Source organism: Polypterus senegalus, chromosome 5, assembly GCF_016835505.1.
Source record: "Polypterus senegalus isolate Bchr_013 chromosome 5, ASM1683550v1, whole genome shotgun sequence".
In the NCBI taxonomy this organism is placed as follows: Eukaryota; Metazoa; Chordata; class Cladistia; order Polypteriformes; family Polypteridae; genus Polypterus; species Polypterus senegalus.
The window spans coordinates 56025509-56045483 of NC_053158.1; positions in this window are offsets into that span (position 1 = coordinate 56025509).

Genomic DNA, 19975 nt, shown 5'->3' on the forward strand with positions numbered 1-19975 from the left:
TGTGTTTAACAATGAAAGTTTTTTTCAGTAGGTTGTTCCATTAGAGTATATATATATATATATATATATATATATATATATATATATATATATATATATATATATATATATATATATATATATATATATATATATATATATATATATATATATATGGGGCAAAGCCACATAATGGATGAAGTAAGCATACTTGTCAATGTAAGTTTTCATGGGACTAATTCTGTGTGTAAACAGGCACTAAACGCTACATAACATTTAACTTAAAATGTGTTTCCTTTTTATGTAAACTCTACATATATTTTTTCTTTATTTGCTGGATGTCTCTGCATGCCAGTAGCTGTTTCCTGAACTGTTTGTTTGGATGTTCTTATTTGCACACTCACACAATTGTCAATAGTTAGAGCTTAGTGGTCTGTTTCCTAAGCCAGTGGCACAAAACCCTTAACGCACATCCTGCAGTTTGCTCTCTGCACTAATCTCTTAAACATTTCCTGCTCAACAAATCACATAGTGTTCAATTTCTAAGCACAAATTTAATGATCAACTCTCATATTATATTTTCATAATGTTAAGTTAGATAATGCTTACGTTTGGAAATTTTCAAACTTAAGACTGATCTCCCCTGAATAAACACTGCAGATCTTTTCTCCACACTTCTCTACCAATGCTATCCAATGTGAAAATTGTGTCATATTTACAGTTAGAGGCATGAGACTGAATTAAAGAAAGAAATATGTTAAGGTGATGAGATGAGGGACTGAACCCATGTCCTCCAGGCTTATAATGTATATAACCAAATATTAACAGTGATGTGACTACTAAGCTACCACTAGCGCACTACACACTATAGATTGTACCGTCAGAGTATGCATACATATATATGGGAGATGAATGAATTAGACACGTCTTTCAATGTAACTCATAATGTTCATAAGGGCGGCAGACGTTGAGGTTTGGTTTCTGGAACATCCAACCTTCTCTGTTGTAGACGTTCCACCATATTCTCCCTTTCTAAACCTCATTGAGGAGTTCTTTTCCTGTTCAATGCGTTCTTTGGACCCATTTCCTACTCCTATGGTAAAAGCTAATGTATCAGACATAAGCCCTCTTATTGCTTATATCATTAATCAGTCTCTTCAGAGCGGCTTAGTCCCACTGGCCTCGAAATCTGCAATATTTATTTTTAAAAAATCCTCTTTGGATTCTGAAGTGTTAGCAAACTATCGTCCAATTTCCAACCTTCCATTTTTGTCTAATGTTTTGGAAAAGGTTGTTTTGGTTCAGTTTCAGGATCACCTCCACAAATTCAATCTGTTTGAAAAATTTCAATCTGGTTTCCACAGTACAGAGACAGACCTGTTCAGAGTAACCAATGACCTCATGATGGCCACTGACCAGGGCTCTTCATCACTCCTTATCCTCTTGGATCACACAGCTGCATTTGATATGGTAAATCATAATGTTCTCCTCCATCATCTTCACAATATAATTGGACTTTCTGGCATTTTTTTGTAGTGGTTCGAGTCCTATCTTACAGATAGGGCTGAGTATGTGGCCCTGGGGGATACTAAATCTCATACCCACACTGTCACCTCTAGGGTCCCACAAGGATCAGTACTTGGGCCGACCCTTTTAAATATCTTTATGCTGCCCCTGGGTCACATCATTTGCAGGCATGGAGTTTCATTCCATTGCTATGTGGATGAAATGCAGCTCTATGTGAGACTGGATTCGACTTCTTTTACACTTTCTTCAACTCTTTCCTATTGCTTGGATGACATTGAGGCTTGGATGTCCAAGAACTTTAAGCTGAACAGCACCAAAACTGAAGCTCTTTTAATTGGTACCCCCATCAACTTCATTCCTCAGTGAATTTTATTTCCTTTTCTGGTCATAGCATAACTTTCTCCCCTTTTGTTACTAATTTGTGTGTCAAATTAAACTCCCATTTGTCATTTGATACACATGTCCATCATCTCTGTAAAACTGCATTCCTTCATCTTCGAAATATAGATAAACTCCAACCTTGCCTTTCCCTTTGTGATGCTGAAAAGGTGGTTCATGCCTTTGTCTCCTCTAGGCTGGACTATTGTAATGAATTCCTCATTGTGATCCCCAGCAAGAGCCTTGAAAAGTTCCAACAAATTGTCAGGGATGCCAGGTGCCATGACCCGGCCGGGACGCCAGGAGGGACCGGAAGAGGGTCCGAGCCCTGCCTGGATCACGTGGGGTTTGCCTTCCGGGTTGCTTTGGGGGCCACGGGTCAAGGGCATGGAAGCCTTTCCCTGTAGGGGCCCGTGGTCACCGCCAGGAGGCACCCCAGTGCCTTGGGGACCTGTTACCCCAGCACTTCCGCCACACCAGGAAGTGCTGGGGAAGATTTATGGCGGTGCCCGGAGAGCAGCCGGGAGGACAGCCGGCACTTCCGCCACACTGGGGCGTGGCCAGAAGAAGATTGCCGGGAACACCTGGGACTCATCCGGTTCCTCTATAAAAGGGGCCGTCTCCATTCATTCGAGGCTAGAGTCGGGTGGAAGAAGGACGAGGCAGAAGAGAGTGGAGGCGGCCCGAGAAGAAGGCATTGTGGCCAGGACTGAGTGTCATTTTGGGGTTTGTGCACTTTATGGACTTTGGACTGGGTCTGAGTGACCATTATTATTTGTGTAAATATTGTAAATAAACGTGTGGTGGTATTTTAACAACATGTCCGCCTGTCTGTGTCCGGGCAAAGTTCACATCTGGCGTAGTCGGCAGGATGCTCCGCTTGTTTCAAGGCGGGGACCTGATCAAAAAAATATTGTTGTGGACGGCCCGGTGCAGCAGGGACCCCACCCACGCACCGGTGCTGCGTGCACACAGCCCAGCGGTAAAAACCCCACGGACCGCCAGGGGTCCGCAGGGAAGGCCATATTTCCCTGATGCGGGCGGGCGGCGTGCCTACAATGAGTGCAGCGGTCTCCAACGGCGCACGTTGCTGAAGGCGCCGGGGCGGCATGGCGTCAAGAAAGGCCACGCTGAGGAGGTGTCCTCGGTTTGGCGAGTCGGGAGGTGAGTTCCCTGCCTAGCGGCAGCCGGCCCATGGGAGCGGGCGTGTTTTCTTTATTGCAGACAGGGACTTCCCGGATCCACGTCAGTGGCAGGCGCATGCTGGTCTGCGGGGCTCCGGCAGCACACGGCAGCCGCGAGGGCTGCGGAGGAGGAGACGCTGCAGCTCGAGAGGCGCTGGCAACAGCAACGCTGCCGGCAGGCACGTCGACACCGCAGAAGGGGAGGCAAGATGGCCGCTGACCAGAAGTCCCTCCCCCTGAAAGGCACGCGATTGGACGGTGTGTCTTGTGTGCCCGCCGATGACTGTAGAGAGGCGGGACCAAGGAATGTCCATCACGGGCAGGGGAGACCCGATTGGGCGGAGGAGAAGGCCCACAGGAAGTGGCGGCATTGGAGGCTGACAGACAGGTAGGCTCCGCGTCGGTTAACTTCCTGTCTTTGCCGGCTGCTCTGGCGGAGCTGGAGGCGTCCCTTCAGCCCGTGGAGCAGCGTGTATTACAGATGCTACGTGCCCTCCGGGCTGAGGTGCTGGAACTGGAGAAGAAGGCGCTCGCGGCGCTGGGAACGTTTCGATCAACAACGGGACGGCGCGATGCTGGAATCTCCAGCGGAGAGGTCGGCGGAGGCGGTGAGTACAGCCGACTCCGTACAGCATGCGGGAGGGTCTGTTGAAAAGGCTGTGATGATAGCGATCAGTTCGAGTAAGCAGCCCTCCGACAGGAGGTGCGGCGCCATGGGCTATATCTTGGCGAGGGGGGAGTCCGAGAGGACGCTGAGTGGTCACGGGCTGCTAAGTGCCCCGGGTCCTAGCGCCCTCCGCCCCAAGTCGGCTGCGGTCTTGCGCCGCACTATAGGGACGCAGACGGGACAGAGGCACCTTTTCTTCCATAAAGAGTCTCAAACCGTCATGGCGTCCCAGAGTGAACGGAGGAATAAAGGGCTGGGTGCCGATTCCTCTGATATGATGGGGACGCAGACGGGACAGGGGCTCATGTTGGTTATCTGGTCGCATACCGTCAAGGCGTCCAAGAGTGAAGGGAGGATTAAGCGGCTGGGTGCCGCTTCCTCCAATATGGTGAGACGTTGCTGGGTGCAGCGTCGGCTGGCCGCCCTCTGAGGGAGCAGAGGGAATCCCTGAGGCGGCGGAGAGAGCAGGCGGTGCCGACAGTTCCACTATCGAGAGGGACATGGAAGCCGCGGAGAGGGTGCCGATCAGGCAAGTGCCGGGGTATTGTTTGGAGGGGGGAACGCTGCCCGTGTGTGGCACGAGACGGGTGCTTTGGCAGCGGTTCTGCCCCTGTATTCTCTTTTGTAGGGACGGACCCCGGGCGAGCTGAAGGAACCCCTTCGTGGCGGAACAGCCCTCTGATGTCGGGCCGTCTGCGGAATGATCTCTCTGCCGGTGCGCAGGTGCGCTCACAGCTGGAGGAGCCTACGGGGGAAAGATTGGCTCAGAACAAAGGGGCGTGGAGGTCTCGGAGGGGGTGCCGATCGAGGAGGCCCCGGGGTGCCGGTAAAAGGGGGGAGCACAACCTGTGCGAGGCGCAGGGATGCACCATGGGTTGGTGCTCGGATTGTGTCTCCGCCCTGTCCCTGCTAGGAGTGCGGGGCCGGACCCCGGCTATCCTCGAGTGGGACCCGTTTCGGGGCTCTGCTGCCCTCGCGGGCGGGTCGCTCTTGCCCACGAGTGGTCTTCGCTGCTGTGGGGCACTGTCAGGGATGCCAGGGGCCATGACCCGGCCGGGGCGCCAGGAGGGACGGAAGAGGGTCCGAGCCCTGCCTGGATCACGTGGGGTTTGCCTTCCGGGTTGCTTTGGGGGCCACGGGTCAAGGGCATGGAAGCCTTTCCCTGTAGGGGCCCGTGGTCACCGCCAGGAGGCACCCCAGTGCCTTGGGGACCTGTTACCCCAGCACTTCCGCCACACCAGGAAGTGCTGGGGGGAAGATTTATGACGGCGCCCAGAGAGCAGCCGGGAGGACAGCCGGCACTTCCGCCACACTGGGGCGTGACCAGAAGAAGATTGCCGGGAACACCTGGGGCTCATCCGGGTCCTCTATAAAAGGGGCCGTCTCCATTCATTCGAGGCTAGAGTCGGGTGGAAGAAGGACGAGGCAGAAGAGAGTGGAGGCGGCCCGAGAAGAAGGCATTGTGGCCAAGACTGAGTGTCATTTTGGGGTTTGTGCACTTTATGGACTTTGGACTGGGTCTGAGTGACCATTATTATTTGTGTAAATATTGTAAATAAACGTGTGGTGGTATTTTAACAACATGTCCGCCTGTCTGTGTCCGGGCAAAGTTCACAAAATCCAAAATAGTGCTGCAAGGATCGTAATGAGGGTGCAGAAGAATGAACATATTTCACCAATCCTTTGGTCACTTCATTGGCTCCCTATTCACCTCTGTATTGAATACAAACTTTGTTTGCTCACTAACCAGTGTATCCTATCTATCCCCCACACTATGCAACTCTTCAGTTCCACCCAGGGGGGTAAACGTTCATATTATTCTTTAATATTGTTTTTTGTATCAGTATGCTGCTGCTGGATTTCACCTTGGGGATTAATAAAGTATCTATCTATCTATCTATCTATCTATCTATCTATCTATCTATCTATCTTGCAGTGTTTATCACTTATCTATCTATCTATCTATCTTGCAGTGTTTATCACTTATCTATCTATCTATCTATCTTGCAGTGTTTATCACTTATCTATCTATCTATCTATCTAGCAGTGTTTATCACCTATCTATCTATCTATCTATCTATCTATCTATCTATCTATCTATCTATCTATCTATCTATCTATCTATCTTGCAGTGTTTATCACTTATCCTATCAGTGTGTAGTTGATGTTTAGGACAAGCTATTCATGTCATGGTTTGCGTGTATAGTTCTGATGTAAAAAAAAAAAACTTTTTTTAGAAGAGAATGGTTTTGAATGTAGTATGTACTTTGTTGCCAGATTGGTGACATGGTTTAGGTTGTGTGAGTGTTTTTGGCTATTATGTATATAGCTTGTATAAGCTGAGCTGTAGTTTCAGAAAACATATGTAAAAAGTAAGAAGGAACTGTAAAGGAATGTGAATGGAGCCACAGTTCAGAATAATGCATAGAGCCACTGTACTGTATGTATTATCACACACATGCATTTCATCCTGGAAACTGTATCAATTCAAGTGCAAGTATGAGCTTTTTAAATATTGAGAAAACATAATGACCAGAACTTGGTGAGCACTGTCTTCCATGTTCTATCGGCGCAAGAGGTTTCAAGTTTATTGAACTCTTAGTGAGAAATGTTATACAGAATTCATGTCTTTAACCTTTCATTTTGAAAAGCAAGAGTTTAGATATAAATGTTGAATATTTAAGTCTTTAGTGAAATAATTAGAATCACTTTGTTGTTGACACAATTAAATCATATGCAGTAAAGTGTACATCATTGAAAACCTGACGAGCAGTAGCGTTCAATATTGACAACTATATAACATTTTTTTGTTTATTTTTCTTAGTGTTAAATTATTTAAGTTAAGAAACGGGAATTGAACTCGGGCCTCTTGGTTGATGGGCATGTATGCTATCCACTATGCTATCTCCAAACCTGGTCAGGAGGTCTTTCTCAGTTGATACTGTACATCATACTGTATGATTTGAACAAAGATTAAGAGATTGAGATGGAAGATCAATGTAGAAATGGATCTCATGTGGAATAACTTCAGAAACAGTGGTTAAGTGGTTGTTGAAATAGATTTCTTATCTGTATTGTAGGCACCTATTGTACTTGAAAAGGAAGTATAAGGTGGCAGTAGGAAAACAATCTGTTTTGCACCCATCTTCTTTTTGGAGTGTGAGAGATGTTCTTGAGACTGTGTTTTTTTAGCCTCGTACTTTGAATAGAAAGAGTTTAGATATAATTTGAGTCACTTAGTTGTTGAAACAAGTAAAGCATATGCATCAAAATGTGCATCATTGAAATCTTGACGAGCAACAGCGTACAATATTGACAAATATGTAATTATATATTTTTTTATTCTTCTTAGAGGAAACATTTAAGATCATACATGTGAATTGAACTCAGGGTTTGATGGGCATGTATGCTATCCACTATACTTTTACCAGACTTGGTCAGGAGTTCTTTCTCAGTTGATACTGTAAATCATACTGTATGCTTTGAACAAGATCAAGGGATTGAGGTGGAAGATAAATGTAAAAGTATACCTCATATTTGGAATAACTTTACAAACTATGGTATTATTTTATGTTGACCAGTGAGTAACTCTAATGAAATAGAAAGGTGTGATATTTTTTTCCAAAAATAATAACAAGAAGTGGTGGTGTAGTGGTTAGTGTATCTGCCCTTAAAGGAGAAGTTGTGGGTTCAGTTCCTGGGAATAATGGATGTATATATATTTTTTTTTAAATATTTATCAATTTCTATAGTACATTTCTATTGTTCATTGTTATTCTTCTAACATGAGCATCTAAAAGGTGTTTGGAAAAAATAGGAATGCCAAGTATAGTAAGTAAAATATTGAGGTATATATTGTATTAATAATTGGAATATAATCAGGTTTGGGTGTGATCCTGGGTTATAAACAAACTGGAAATGTGTGAAATGGAATGTGTCCATTGAGTACTTGTACTGAAATTTAGAGTACAGTACAGTGAGTGATCTGTATAAAAACTGAAAAATCATTTGGGTTTACAACACCAACTCAGATGGTGTAGAGATAAGTGCAACTTTCAATTAATCATGTAATCTCATTGTACAGGTTCAAATCCAGGAAGAGGACATTCCTGAAATATGGAATGGAAGAGAGGAGGTGGAGATGGAGGTATAAGAAAAATGATTATAGGATTAAATTATTCCTTAATGTTAGGGAATGGGAGCTGTGTCTGATTTAACACAGGAGCCTTTGGTATTTCTCAGTGTTAAAACTGCTCCATGCCTTGAACAAAATCTTCTATTTCTCTAAGACGACTTTAAAGGCTAGGACCACTGCTGCTACCTTGTGCATCCCTCAACTGATTAAAATCCCGGGATGTGAATTCCTTATTGAGCATTCTTTGGTGTCATATCCTTAAAAAATAATCTGGTGTAGGCATTTTTATAGGCACTTGCATACATGCTGCAGCCTTTGAGTTTAAAGTTCACTACTACATGCACAATGCCACAGTTAAGTTTTAAATCAACATCTGCTATTACAACCAAAATATAATTAAAGTCTTAGCCAGTTCTCTGGAACCTTCCAGATTATAATTTTAGATTGAGTGGTATTCATTAAAATCATTGATATTTACATTTACTGCAACTCAAAAAATGCAAATTATGTTTTTTTTCTTCTTTATTTTCAGTGAACAAGCAGATGGAAATAAAATAATACTGAAAAATATTGGGGTAGACAGATGGATAGGATTCCAGTAACATATTTTTCCTACTCTTTGTGCATTTTTAATTTAAAATCTTCTTGTGTCCAAGGCAACCACCTGCAATGCAAAATACTTCAATATCACAGAGCAATTCATCAGCAAAAAGTAATGTTCAATCATATTCAGTGAAAAACAATAGCCTCTTCAATTATATAAAGAAATGAGTCATTATCTATCTTGCTGTGCCAGGTTCCCATTCAATGGTAATATTATGCTTCCTATTTACGTAAATGCAGGTTATTTATGCTTGTAAATATTCAGGCTAGTTGCCCATCCTTTCGAAAATATTATCAGTAGTAGCACAAACAGACTCGTTTCTGAATTACAGCAGGATTTCTGAATGACACATGATTTGTCATGACTAATATTTGCACTTACAAAAACTTGCAATTTAAATAAGTTTGAGTGAACTGTTTTTAAATAAGCAGCTTATTTTGCATTAAATTGTATTTCAGATAATCAAGATAAGCTAATGGTACTCAAGGTGAAATCAAAGCAGTCTTGTTGCTGCAACCCAAATAATGAAATCATGTGTCACATAAACAATGCTGCATAGAGGTTTTACTTATGCTTTTCAAGAAAATTCCTATTATGTAAAATTTTTCTAAACCTGAAACCTACTGAACAATTAGAAGAATCCCAAACTTACTTATTATTATTTAGTGAAATTTTTACTTTATATTAGATAATCTATTAAGAAAGTAGTTAAATTAGCCCAACTAATAACCACATCAATATTTTCTTATAATCATTATTTAGCATGTTGTAGCCATTTTCTCCTTACGGTTTCAAATATTTATATTTCTTGAAAGGATTTCATTGGCACTGATCTGTAAAGTAAAATAGATGGAGATTAACTAAAGTTTATTTATTCTTACAATGGACAAGGTGTAGTAAAAAAATATACAGGCAGGGGCAAAAGTAGGTTTACAGTTGTTCATATGAAAAAGGATATGCAGGTTTTGACTATTACAATAGCTTTAATGACTTTATTAACTCAAAAGAATGGCACAATGGCACAGTGCACTTAGGTACAATCTCATAATAGCATAAATTGCTGGCTTTTATTATTTACACATTCTTGTAGTCTAAATGCTTCACCCAAGCACACTTTAATAATAATAATAAAAGACGACAAATAAAAAGACATATAATACAAATATATAATACAATAAATAATAATAGAGGGCGCACGGTGGCGCAGTGGTAGCGCTGCTGCCTCGCAGTAAGGAGACCGGGTTCGCTTCCCGGGTCCTCCCTGCGTGGAGTTTGCATGTTCTCCCGTGTCTGCGTGGGTTTCCTCCGGGCACTCCGGTTTCCTCCCACAATCCAAAGACATGCAGGTTAGGTGGATTGGTGGTTCTAAATTGGCCCTAAAGTGTGTGCTTGGTGTGTGGGTTGTGTGTGTGTCCTGCGGTGGGTTGGCACCCTGCCCAGGATTGGTTCCTGCCTTGTGCCCTGTGTTGGCTGGGATTGGCTCCAGCAGACCCGTGACCCTGTGTTCGGATTCAGCGGGTTAGAAAATGGATGGATGGATAATAATAGAAGAATAAACTCTGTGTTTTGCATACCCACATCTGTAAACATACTTTTGTTCACCCAAGTATATCAGAATGCTAATTGAATGCAATTTTGTTGAATATAAAACAATGAAAAAAATGAAAGTTTATAAATATTGCACATTTTATTAATACATATCGACTCAATAAGAAGCAAATATTGTAGACCTGAAGGGAAAGAAACAAAACTATGAGCACAGTAAAACATTTGGAAAAATCATTATGAAATTGACCATTTTAACAGCTGGAAATGTGTCAAGATCTATTTAAGCTTCATTTCTAATGCAACAACTTCAAATATACAGTGGATATAAAAAGTTTTTTGTTGTGTAATAAAAAATGAAACCATGATAAATTAACATATTCCACCTTTACTGCAAAATTGCATTCTTTACAAAGAGGGCGAAAACAAATTGAAAATAGTTAATGAAAAAGGAAAAGAAAATCATACAAAAACTTGATTGCAAAGAAAATCATACAAAAACTTGATTGCAAAGAAAATCATACAAAAACTTGACTGCATTAGTGTGCACACCCTTTAATAATCAAAGATGTGGCTGCATTCAGAATCAACCATACACTATAAGACTCATTTCAAATAGAAGTTACTTTACACCTGACATCAATTAAAGTGTCTCTGTGCTCCAATAAAGCTTGGCTGTTACTGTAAGATTATTCTGATCTCCTTTTGGATACTCCAAAAGCCATGGTGTGCAAAGAGCTTTTAAAACATGAATGGTATCTCATCATTGAAAGGTATCAATCAGGACAGGGGTACAAAAAGTATCCAAAGCATTACGCATCCCATGGAGAATGGTGAAGACAGTCATCAACAACTGGAGAAATTATGGCTTAACAATGAGTCTACCAAGATTAAGACTTCGATCCAAGATGGATGAGAAGACAATGAGAAAACTGGTCAGGGAGGCCACCATTTCCTGGCAAATACTGGTTGTTCCCTACATATGACAACAATCAGTCATTTTCTTCTTATGTTTGGGTTGTGGGGTAGGATAGCAAGACAAAAACCTTTCCTCACAAAGAAAAACACCCAAGCCTGCTAAACTTTGCAAAATGGTATACCCAGTCTCATACAACCATTTGGAAAATGTATTATGGTCTGATGAGACCAAGGTTGAACTATTTGGTCATAATTCCAAAAGGTATGTTTGGCACAAATATAACACAGAATATCATCAAAAGAACACCATTCCCACAGTGAAGGCATCATGTTTTTGGGCTGCTTTTCTTCAGCTGGAACTGAGACTTTAGCCAAGGTGGATGAAATCATGAATAGCTCCAAGTATCAGTCTATTTTGAAAAAAAACTTTCAAGCATCTGCTAGAAAGCTGAAGATTAAGAGGAACTTCACCTTTCCGAATGACAAAGACCCAAAGTATATCTCAACATGAAACTCAATAAAGCAATGGCTTTATTAAAGAAGGATCGATGTTCTGAAATGGCCCAGCCACAGCCCAGAGTTTATTCCAGATGAAAATATATGGGGGTGACCTGAAGAGAGATGTGCACAGGAGATGCCCTCATAATATGACAGATCTGGAAATGTTTTGCAAGTCCAGATGTACCAAACTGACAGACTGTAATAAAATCAAAAGGTACTTCAACTAAATATTAGTTTAGGGGTATGCACACTAATGCAATCAGGTTTTTGTATTATTATTTTTTTTCTTTTTTCACTAAACAGTTTCTGATTTGTTTTCAGCTTCTTTGTATGGATTGCAATTTTTTTTTTAAAAAGTGGAATAAGTTGACAGGATTTCTCTTTGTGTCATTTTTTATCACACAAAATCTGCCATTTTGGCTAGTGTGTGTAAACTTTTTATATCCAATGTATATCATGTAACTCTTATGGGTACAGAAAAATCTTTTCCCATTCTCTTACATTATGGTGTTACGTTTGTGTAAATGAGGTTGGATTAAGATTGGCTTTGATCAAAATGAGAACAATGTCAAGTAGGTGAATTAATAGCTGACTAATTAGCAGATACAAGGGAGAAATGAACTGATATAAAGAAAAATACATCAAAAAGAAAATTAGACAAAATGTTCTTAAATTTCAAGTGCCTTAAAACCAGGGCTGGGCAAGTTAATGTGTTATTATTGCGTTAACTCATTAATTAATTAACGCCAACAATTATTTTATTGTGAATTAACACAGTTTTTGTTATTATTATTATTATATTGAAAGCCTCAGTATCTCTACCGATCGATAGAGATCAGTGATCTTCTTGTTACAGCACTTTTTGATATGCTTTTGCTAGAAGGAGAGACTTAGCTTTGTTGATTTTGTTGATTTGCCCTCGATTCCCTGTGCATGCATGAGTAGAGAAGAGCAAACAGCTTCTAAAATGGCATGTGGAGAGATACCAAAGTAAAAAAATAATCCGTGGATGACTCTTTTCATATTATCGCTGAATCAGACTCTGACTTGTCGGACTCCAATTTTGATGCAAGTGATCTGAAGATGTAGGTCGAAAACTAAAGTGAGGTGCCAGCATCAGCTGATTAGTCCCTAGCTGATCGTGGTGCTGAACACGTTTGTGTAGCTTATGAACCTATCGCAACGTTCGCCTGGGTGGACAGACACTTATGATGACGGGAGGTACAAACCATATTGCGTCTCACTGCGACTGCCACCCCCAAGCACCTGTCTCACAAAGACAGCCAGGCATCCAGCCCACCGTGCTGGCCGTTGAGCTGCCCCCCACGCAGCTGCTGCTGTAAACTGCAAACGGACGCCAACAGCAGGCACAACAGGCAGCAACAGATGTTTTATGTTGATTTATGTGTGAAACCATTGCTTTGTGTGCTTTTCATAATTTCATAAATTCATAGTTTTTTTGAAAAAATATTAGCCTTCAAAGATTTACTACTGAACATAGACTGTTTATGCTACTCCCTGATAAAAGAAAATGTTTCTGCTGGTATCTGTTCATGTAAAAAAGAAAACAGATTTAGAAATGTTAACTTGCTGTTGCTCAGGAGATGCCTGTTATAATGTTGTGATCGTGGCTCTGGGCTTTGAAGGTAACTTGTTTTTCTATAACAGACTAGATAAAATGTTAATGCCCTAGCAGTGGCAAATAGCTTTGGTTTTATATTTGATTTGAATACATTAATGTTCAAGTTGAGATTTACAAGAAATATTTTAACTGCTCTGCGGTGGGCTGGCACCTTGCCCGGGGTTTGTTTCCTGCCTTGCGCCCTGTGTTGGCTGGGATTGGCTCCAGTAGACAAGACCCTGTAGTTAGGATATAGTGAATTGGATAATGGATGGATATTTTAACTGCTACTAACCACCTTATTTGTTTAACTCTTTGAGGGCTGAATATTTAAAAAAAAAAACATGGTTTTCTGAAAAGCAATGGCTTCACACAGAAATTAACATAAAACATCTGTTATTGCAGTCCATGAGTGCCAGTTTGCCAAGAATGTGTGGCAGATTTGCTGCCAGGCTGTCTTCACGTGGCTGGGGCAGCAGTAGCAACAGTCACGGTCACAGTGCATTGCCATCTGGTTTCTACGTCTTATCATTGTTAAATCACAGTCTTCCCAGGTGAACAGCACCCTGGGCATGTCAGCTACTTAAACCTGTTCAGCACCACGAATAGCTGGGGACCAGTCAGTAGAAGCCGGAACCTTACATTCGACAAGTCATAGTCCAGTTCAGAGAGAACAGGCAAAACGTCATCCCCGGAGTATTCTGCTTTACACATCTCACCAGGTGTCCAGGCCATTTTTGTCATTGTTTGTGCCTTGCTACTCATGAGAGTGCAAGAAATCTCGGTCAAAAACAAACAAAGCTAACTTTCCTTCTGGCAACAAGACTCCAACTAAAACATAATGGTTGGTTTTGTCACAGTTTACAGTTGATTACCATCGTCAACTCCTCCTTTTTGACAAAAGTCGACATCAGCTCTGAAAGAGTTAAAGTGTTTGCAAACCAAATACACGCAGTACAGTATTTTTGAGTTCATTATTGAATTTTAAGCATAACAATGTGATTATTGTGATTGTCTATGATTAATCGTAGACAATCAGCCGATTAATCACAATTAAAAATTTTAATCATTGCCCAGCACTACTTAAAACACATATTATTGCTTGAGATTTATATATCCCAAGCAGAAACACTTTAGCAGTGGAGTCTGTCAAGTGACAGTTGCAATTTCTAAAACCACAAATTTAATCTGTATATTTTAAGGAAGCAATGTTTGTAGTATTAAAAACATTATTGTGTGATTGGCTGATTTATAAGCAAGGAAGTGGCTAGGCAGAAAAGGATGGCATCACTCAAAGGAGTAGGTTAAGCAGGGCTTTACAAAATAGAAGAAAATATCCACTGGCAGCAGTGACATATGTTGGCAAGTGTAAGAATGGACGCTGTATAGCGCCCGACCTGACGCAGATTGGACACGGGAGGCACGTGTAAAATAAAACAAATATTTTTTATTTTCTTCCCCTGTAGGCACACATCTTCCCTGTGACCCACAGGCAATACACAGTCCCAAGCACAAGCACACCACTAGTACACCGCACTTTCTCTTCCTCCTTGACACCACTACTTCTTTCAAGCAACCTTGTCCTCCTCCACCCGACTCTGGCTGCTGCGTGGTGGTCACTGGCTCCTTTTATAGTTCACCTGAAAGTGCTCCTTGTGCTTGATCACCAAGGTCCGGCTGCACTTCCAGGTGTGATGCATATGCTGCCCACATGGGCTCAGGAGTCCCAAACACAGCACCTTCTGGCGGTGCCTGAGGGACCCAACAGGGCTGCATCAAATTCCAAATCCCAGGGAGCCCTGTGGGAAACCAGGGCACTGCTCCACCCCAGGGGGGTGGCTATCTAGCATCCAGGGGGAGGTATTGCAATATACAGGGCTGCTGCCCCTGAATATAGTGTGCAGGGGCATCTCAGCTGGGCATGGATGCCAGCCGCCTGCCACACAAGTTAATATGGAAGGGCTGGCACCACTAACAAGAGACCAACAGGCACAGGAAAGAAGTTGGGTGAGAGAAAGAGAGGTGGGACTAGGTGGTTACCAGATAGTAATTCCCCTGAGCACTAAAAGGCATTTGATTTAGCAGGAACTATAACACCTAGTGTTCTGTCTAAAGTAAGAAAGAGGCCTCTTGAATGCTGTTTTGCCTGTTCTTTTCCTTTGTATTTGAATGGAGAGATGGAAGGTAAAGTTGGGGTGAAGCATAACTAGTTGTTGTGATTCTACCACATTAAAATCTCAAAAAGGTCTAAAAGAACAGAAGGCAGACCTATCCACACAATAGGTCTGCAACAAAGGAACAGGGCTCATCATTTCAGGCAGCCTAGGCACAAACTCAAAAGGCAGGCTTGGAGCCTGTACATGCCCAGAAATGGGGCAAAGGCTTTTAACCTCCTTAGTGTTACACCCAAACATCATTCTGGCTGTAAAAGCAGTGCTAAACGCATTTGTCCCAAGTGTGACTCAGGCAACGGTATAAACACGTCTTGCGTAAGACCTGAGGTTTACTTGGCCTGTAAAAGTGCCAACAGCTTTAGTGCCGAGTATTACTCAGGCAACAGTATGGGCATGTCTTGCATAAGCGTCAGGCCCAAGCATTACATGGACAACTGTGTAGACGTGTCTTCTCCTAACCTTATAATGGTAGCAGTCATGACGAAGTGAATCTGTCTTTGGGCAGTGAAATTGAAAGTTATTCTGGAAATCTGAAAGTGACCCTCGCATCACTCATAGAGGTGCAGTGTGCTGTTCATAATATTACTACTATTATTATTATAATTATTCATCATTGTTATTATTATATTATATACACTTCTGACGTTGTACTTTTAGTGTTTTGCACGTTTTACAGTAGAAAGATAAGATTTAAGCAAATGTCATTTTCAAGTAAAAAAATGCAACTATTTTTACGTGGGTTTTTGTTCTTTTTTTGAGAATAAAATGTTAAGGAAGTTAAAGTTCAAAATGACCACAAAGGAGGGAAAGAAACAGAGAATTGAAAAATAACTTTTGACCCACAAACACAACAAAGTTTGTCTGCTATATAAGTAATTTATTTAAATAATTCAAAAAGATTCAATTGAAAAAGACAGAAACAAAAACAGGAAAAAGCAGACAAAACCTGATAACTCGAACCACAAACAGAACCTTTAACCGATAGCAGATTTGAAGACCAGGTAACCCAATAATCACAAAACTTTTCCACGCTCAAACCAGAGGACAGGAACAGTAGCAGTGTCAAAGAAGCCTTTTCACCTGCTGCTAAAATACCAGTTGGACAGTGCCTCAGCTGTCAGATGGCCCTATGCCCTGGGCTCAACATATAGAATACAAGTAACATAAAAAGAGCATGAGACCACAATACTAACATTACTCATAAAAACATTACCAATAAACAGAATATATATGATGAAATCATACAACAAAAAGGAATCAAAAACAAAATCAGTTGTATTTACAAAATATTTAAAAGACAACAAAATAATAAATAAACACAAAAACTTCATTTAAATAATCACCTGAGCCGGGATAATAGCCTACTCCTGATATTAGTCTCCTGTCTGGGGAAAGAAAAGCACAGACTCTCTATATTGAATATAAAACAGAAAGAGAAAATAACAACACAGCTAAAAACACAGCGACAAATTTCGTTAAATGCTTGTGTCATGAGCCTCTTTTCCCATTAAGTGAACATACATAACATTTCCTGAGGCAGGTGACCTAATACTTAAGAAACCTGTGTCACCTCATAAATAGAGAATCAGTTCATAGAGTTTAGGAAAGCAGGAATCACATTCCACTTTTAAGTTGACAAGCAAGTTCTTCAAGCAAGACTCTTGTAATGGAAATACAAAACTGCGTAAAGCGAGTTGTAACCTAGTGTTCATATTGTGAAAACAGGGTCACTTCTGATGCCAGACCTGAGTCTGTTGCTTGGCTGAAAGTAACCCAGAGATGAGGTGTAAAACTGCCTCTAGTGTACAGGCTCACTGAACAGTGATTCAGAAGACAACTATGCGAAAGGGCTCAAATAAAGATGGGCCAGATAATGAGAGACAGGGTATGAGAAAGGTAGTGGGTTTCTAAATATTTTTGAAATTTGCAGCTGGGTAACATCTGGCAACAAGGGACTGACTCTTGTTATAGGTAAGTCAACAGTGGCAGCAGGTTTACTCGATTGTCCAGTATACGCAAACCTTGTGTGCTCTCTGTTTTTTCTGCTTTAGTCTTCAGTTATTTATACGATTAATCTTAAATGTATTATTTGTAAATCCTGGCCTTCATGAAATTTTTCTCAGTAGAACGGTCATTATGAAAGCAACCCTGTTCAAACCCGTTATCTACCAGTGTCCTATTTGTAGGCCAGCTACATGTATGGCTATATCTGTTGCACAAATATCTGTTTAGTCGGTCACATTTTCATTGTGATTAGGCTTTAATTTCTGTGGCTGATTTGTGGCCATGCCACATTTTCTTGTTCATTCAATGTGTTCGTTTTTGACATATCAGGGAAATAATGCTGACTTCTGAAATGTTAAAGATGAGCATCACAAATCAAATAATACATTTGGCTGCCATCAGCTAAACAGGAAGACAGTGACTGAAAAGAATTTAAATTTTCCCCCAGTTGTATATCATGCATATTCATTTAATAAATCTAATTAAACATATTTTATATCCTGCCAGTTTATTAATTTTATGTAGAAAGCTTAGATTTAGATATTTTTTCTTAAATTATTGCTGGCAGTCATGCAGTATTTCTTGATTTTAAGTTGTCATGAAGAGAAAAAACATTTAAAGTTATTTTTGTGGGACTTAAAGGCTGGCCTACATTTTTATCTGAAAGGACAGACATGAAGGCAGTGTATAGCTGTTTTATTCAAAAAATGCTGCCAGACTTACAGCTAGCTGCTTAATGCTTTTAAAATATAATTGTGTGTCTTAAATATAAAATGTAAAAATGAAGACAGAAGTTTTGGGGATTTTCCGAATGGTAAGAATGGTATGACAAAAAGAAAGTTCATTATTACATATTATGCACAATATTGATTTTTATATTGCTCGTTCAATATAGACAACGAGTAGCATTATTTTTTTTAATTTATAATAAAAAGCTAATGATATACTGTATAGCCATTATTTTAATGTTAATTAAATAGCCCACATTTAGAAAGCCCCTAATATTCGGAGGAAACATGCAGTTTGTGCAAACAGGTTTTTACAATATAAAAGTTTAATCAACAAATTAAATCAAACATTCCTGACAGTTTAACTTGCTTGTCTTTTTATTATGCATCATCATCATATTGTCTGTACAGGAGATGATTGTTAGTGAATGTAATTAATGGTGGTGACACTGCAGTGAAATTAGATCAGAGTTATTGATGTTTCCCTTATTAATTTCCCATAACTGTTTTATTGTAGAAGTTGCTGTGAGCTTATCAGGTGACACCCAGGGATAAGCATCACCCTGGAGAAGAACAAATGTCAGTTTTATCATAGGTGTTACACATTAGTTTACTACTACAAGTCCGTCAGACAGTTTACTTATATGACTTTAAGAATCCAAGCAGAAAAATATATGACAATAGTGTTACTGTGCATGACAGCAGTGTTACTGCTGTGGATTTTTGTTTGTACACTTATTTTTGTTTGTATTACAAAGTGCTAAGACTTTTAAAAAACCCGTTTGTTTGCAGCTGTAATCATCTCAACACGTTACAGTGACAAAAAAGGTCTAACTCATATTAATGCATTCTTAAACAGAAAAATGTTTTCTTTATAAAATGAATAACATGAGATTCAAAGCTCAATTCTTAGTTTATGAAGACACCTTATGTTTAATGAATTCATAAAATGGGTGCATTAGTAGCAGTGATATGGACTGAATCATTGCCCATCAGTATATGCTTGATTGCCAGTCATAGCTAAATGTGTGAAATGAATTTTGAAGCAGTTTAAAAAATGACCTGAAATATAGTTGTATTGGTTGGTGTAGAAGTACAGAGTGCAGATATTGGGTGATGGTTATTAATCAATTGTAGAGCAGCTAAATGTACATTCAAAATCTCCAGTTAGCCAGATATATTAATATCTGCATATGTCAAAACATGCCATTTCAACACACGTCTGAATGAAAGGCTTTTTCCATCAAGGTGTTAATGTATTAATTGTGTCTAGCTGTATTTGTTCAGGGAATAATTGTTTCTTATTTAAAATAAAATCACCTAATTTCACACATTTGTTGCTGCTTTGTAAAGTGATTTTTAGCAGTGTCAATTTAAAATCTAGCAAATATATAACTGGTGTCACAACCTCAAATATAATCAGTAGACTTTTAAAAGAGCTTTAACTCTAGAAGTCAATTCATCAACAGCTATGGTGAATACTTGAACAGAAATGACAAGGTGAAGCATTACCAGTAAAGTTGCAACAAAGGACACATTAAGTAAATTAACACAATAAATGACCTGAGTAAAACAAAAAGCTGTTTGATTAAACATTTATTTATAAACATTAACACATGTCCACTGCCTATTGTATAAATGGCTAAAAGATAAATAAAAGATTACAATTCTATGACTATAATTTACTGAGTGGCATGTGAGTTGCATAATGCTTACCAGGCTTTCACTGGTTTTCCTATTAGCTTTCAACATTATGTTACATTAGCTACAGTATTACCTGTTTACTTATTCAAGTGAATTCTCCTCTTGTCCACATGATTTTAATTTACCAGTATTTCAGCATTTTACATAGATGAGCTAAAATGTATGGTCATCTTGGTATTTTGCTAGTGAAGGCTCATTTATACTTTACACATAACTTGAATGAGTAGTCAGCAATTTGCAACAAGTTTCAAGTATTAATTTCCTGCAGCAGAATATATGAATGTTTTCTGAGCCGTCGTCTTTGTC